Consider the following 4,618-nt stretch of genomic DNA (forward strand, 5'->3'; position numbering starts at 1 on the left):
GGCGCCCTCCAGCCTCTCACGCCTGGCCACCAGTCGGCCAGGAGACCAGGAGGTGATTCGTGATAGCAGCATTACTCATCTCGCTCAGACTTACACCAGCGCAGCCATCACTCCCGTGAGGGATTTGTCGAGCTGGCAATACCTTCTTTCCAGAAGCTGGTGAGAACACCGCCACCACCACCACCACCATCACCACCACCACCACCAACACACCCACGACCACCACACTCACCATCACCACCACCATCACCCTTAGCAGCCTGTGTTCCTTTCATTCACTGACACAGTAATGCAAGCAGGAGTTTTTGAGTCGTCATATGCAATTAGGATCTTTTTTGGCATGTTTGTCACAGTCATAAATCATCCGAACTGTAGTGTGTGTGTGTGTGTGTGTGTGTGTGTGTGTGTGTGTGTGAGTGTGAGTGAGTGAGTGTGTGTGTGTGTGTGTGTGTGTGTGTGTGTGTGTGTGTGTGTGTGTGTGTGTGTGTACAACTTTTAGTAAACAGCATAAATCAAAAAGATTCTAATGATATGTGCACTGCCTTCATTCCCGCATCTTCTCCCGCATCTCTCTCTCTCTCTCTCTCTCTCTCTCTCTCTCTCTCTGCTCACCAGAAACCCTTTCTTTGAAATGAATTTACTACAAACAATCTTTAGGTTTATGCAATATTTAGATTTTGGTCAGAATAAATAAAGATATAACTGTAGTGAGTAAGAAAGTAGAGATAATTTTTAAATCCTTCATTACGAAAAATAGCATTGAGAACTTCGCATTTCCTCAATTAAAAACCAGAATAAAGTCTAATTGATGGTGTGAAAATATCCTTGTGAGCTTCATAAACTAATGTATTAATACCCAGAATGAATGAAAGTACTGCTGGTGTTCTGAAAAAAAATGAATAAATATTGCTGTAAGCTTAATGAATTACTTTATTGGTAGCCGGAATAATCAGACTTATCCCGTGGCAGTGGCAAAGTAAACACGAGGCCTTCAGGTCCTAGTGAAGCCCTCCATCACTGGCAATGACACTCGAGGTGACGCCCGCTTCCTTCCTTCCTCCCTCCCACCCCTCGCTGGCTGGCACTCTTCCCACCCTTCCATCCAATGACACTGAGTCGCCTCTTTCACCGCCCTACCGCCCTCACCCCGTGCTAAGGAACAGTGCCACCCTTCACAGGTCCACTAAAGATCATTCTCACACGGAGCAAATCTCGAGAACGATCAGTGGTAGCGAGTAAGAGCGAAATCTGAGTGTTATCCCCATGCTTTCCCGCCTCTCTGACAGCCGTGGGTGGTTAGGTTAGTGAATGCCTCTTGGAGCTTGATGTGAAAATTGTTACCCAGGATGTAGTGTCTGAGGGGACTGGGTTTAGTCACTTGCAGGGGGAGAGAAGAGTGAGAAGAGTGATACAGAGAGTCGTTAATTATCTTCCCCCACAGCAAGAGGCCGCACTCCAGCCACCCAGCCACCCAACCAGCCAGCCGTTGGTAATCACAGGGCATCGCTACACACAAGCAACTGCACCACTGATATTTCTGCCCTGCATGACAATTGCGTTCTGTTACAATGTTAAGCTAACGGATGGATAATTAGATGTTAGATTTTGGTTTCTTGTACAGGTAAGGCTTGGGCGTGGATAATCAAACACACACACACACACACACACACACACACACACACACACACACACACATCCTTCCCCTCGTACCTCATTGTATCGTTAGGAATACTATCTGTGTGTGTGTGTGTGTGTGTGTGTGTAAGGTTCAGGAGATGAGAAAAGGTTTACGTCATATCCTAATGGGTAAGCAAGACGAGGTACAAGAAAAAGTCATCATCATCATCATCATCATCATCATCATCATCATCATCATCATCATCATCATCATCACACATAAATTAAATGGATCACTACGCTGAATAGATTAATATAAAACAAACCTCAAACCTACACTTTCACACACACACACACACACACACACACACACACACACATATGTACACACACACACACACACACATATGTACACAAAGTCACAATCTACCCACACCTACGTACACACACACACACACACACACACACTCTCCCCACACCTACGTACACACACACACACACACACACACACACACAATATTAATCAATTTAAAAACAATGTAATCATTTCATATTAAAAGTTGTAACGTCAATTCTATACAATTCTATACAATTAATTCTATAAGTAACTAAAAAAGAAATAGGTAAACACACACAAAGAGAGAGAGAGAGAGAGAGAGAGAGAGAGAGAGAGAGAGAGAGAGAGAGAGAGAGAGAGAGAGAGAGAGAGAGAGGAAGTAGAGGGGGACGAGGAGAAAAGATAAGGAGCGGGGAACCGTCATCACTCGTTCACTTGTTCGATAATTTTCCACTTTACACTAACTATCTTTCCACCATCACTAACAATTTCAAATTGAACTATACCCGTACGTACTAACCATAAACACCAACTAATGAACACTAAAATACTAAGGATGACACCACCATCACCACCACCACCACCACCTCGCTCAGCCACCCTCATGATTCCTTGACACAACACCTCACTGAGTCCTTCCCTCGTCCTCACAGCAGCCAGAAATGTACTCACCACTTGGTAGCATGGCCCGGCACACCCCCGCACCTGCTGACTCCGGGAGGCGCGGTAAAACGAAAGATTTATGACCGCACATGTCTTGCACGCCTTCACAGTACACTAGGTCTGTCAACACTTACTCAACCGAGCCCCACATGACAGAGGGCACGCGGGTCGCTCTGTGAAGTAACCGCGAGATTTCAATTTGATGCTCGCCGTGTACTAGTCAAGGTCATTAGTCTTGTAACACACTGCTCTACTTTCCTCTGCTCTTAGTGTTTGTTTTCAGGCTTTGTTCTTTCATGAAGACAGTTTTTAAAGGCTAAAGAGATGGTCAGACGGGTTCTCATGGGTGTTTTTCCTTCGTTATAAAGTACTGTTCCTGTTAGTCTCTCCCTAGAATCATGAAAACGCTCTTGAAATCCTTGCTCTCCAAATCTAACTATTTTCAAAGACCAAAGAGATGGTTAGTCGTGTTCTAATGGATGTTTGTCCTACTGATCAGGCAGTGTCTCTGTAAATCTATCCCTAAAAACATGAAAGCACCCATTAAAACTCCTATAACTTCCACCACAATCTGGTAAGGTGTTGAAGTGTTTAAGAATACTGTCCTCAATCTGAAGTTCTCTGATCAGCTACGAATTTATCAAGTCAGGTTTGCTAAGGAGACTGTCAGAAGATCAGAGGACTTAAGAGCGATGGAAGACGTAACACAGAGTGGAAGTAAATGCAGCTTACTAGACTTCTGGTAACGACTATACATACGATGCTGTTGTACTTAGTGTTATGCTCACTGCCCAGGCTGCCTTCCACACACTCAGATGCTTAGAGAAATGCTGAAAATTTGTATATACTGCCACACACCAGCGTATAAAATGAAAAAGCAGTGGATGATTATTTTCTCGAAAGTTGATTGATGTGATATTATTTGCTGAATTCTTTTGGTAATGAATTTGTAATAGTGTGTGCTTTTGCCAAGTGTTATTACAAAGGAATTGGTTCACTGAGAGAAAAGAAAGTGACTAGTATAAATTCAGTTATCTGGCAGTAACAAATATTTAAGTCCTAACGAGCCTATTAGATTTCATAACAGCACATTATTATTATTATTTTTTTTTTCAAGACACGTCTCAGTTTAAGTTATGACTTGTTTTCTGGCTGCTCTCTTTGCAGACTGACGCCTTGAGTAGGCTTAATTTCCAGTTTTTGTTGTTCCCGACCAGAATCTCTTACATAAAAAATAAATGAACTACAATATGAAAAAAAAAAAGAACTTTAACATGAAATAAAAGAAGGTATAATGTACGGCTGGTATTGTTTCTGTGGTATAAATGCTTGGAGGTACCGTGGGCACAGTGTAAGTGGAGGCACAATGTTGAATAAATGTTGTGATAACAATTGGCGATGGTGTAGCGTAACTGGCATCGTGTGATTGTTGAGAATTCCCCTGCCGGGCGCCAAGACTCACACTGCCTGGTTTGTGTGAAGACATAGTTAGTTGAGGGAATCTGCCGGTAATCACCACGAAGTCATCTGCCTTACATTGCTAAGATGTGTGGTGCTGTCTGCTCATCTACTTCAAGGAAGATTCCATTGGTCGGTACACAATTGAAGCATGCCGTGCCTCGTTCAGCCGCTGTGAAGTCTGGTGCACGGCGGCCGTTTCGTGAGGGTTTAGTTTTGGTAATGCGTTATTAGACTATGTATCAGTTATAATACTGTACGGATTTCATCGTAAGAATTTCAGTGCAGCGTTGAGTCAGTTACTGAGAGATGCAGCCTGAGGGAAGGAAACAGGCCGCTACCTAGTGATGGCGTTAGGTGGCTTGTGAAAAGAAGAGGAGCGTCATGGAACTTGTAACTTTACGTACAGAGTGATGCAAACACCTCAGTTCAGACACACTCACACTCATACACCTGCCACGCTGGTGTTCCAGTGGCACATCCCAGCCCTGCCTGGCGTCAACAGGCCACACTCCTCAGGCTCGTGGCGTCACAAACACTGCA

At 43.9% G+C, this 4,618-nt stretch overlaps 1 long non-coding RNA gene across 1 annotated transcript in view; it reads right to left on the reverse strand.

The window, feature by feature from the left end:
* Positions 1 to 3,708, reverse strand: part of LOC135101191 (uncharacterized) — an 80,697-nt gene extending 76,989 nt beyond the window's left edge. Inside the window, exon 1 of the long non-coding RNA XR_010269139.1 lies at positions 2,627 to 3,708. This is a non-coding gene — a long non-coding RNA (uncharacterized LOC135101191). The remainder of the gene's footprint in view (positions 1 to 2,626) is intronic.
* Between the last annotated feature and the right edge of the window lie 910 nt (positions 3,709 to 4,618).

The sequence above is a fragment of the Scylla paramamosain genome, chromosome 6, assembly GCF_035594125.1.
Source record: "Scylla paramamosain isolate STU-SP2022 chromosome 6, ASM3559412v1, whole genome shotgun sequence".
NCBI classification, from domain to species: Eukaryota; Metazoa; Arthropoda; class Malacostraca; order Decapoda; family Portunidae; genus Scylla; species Scylla paramamosain.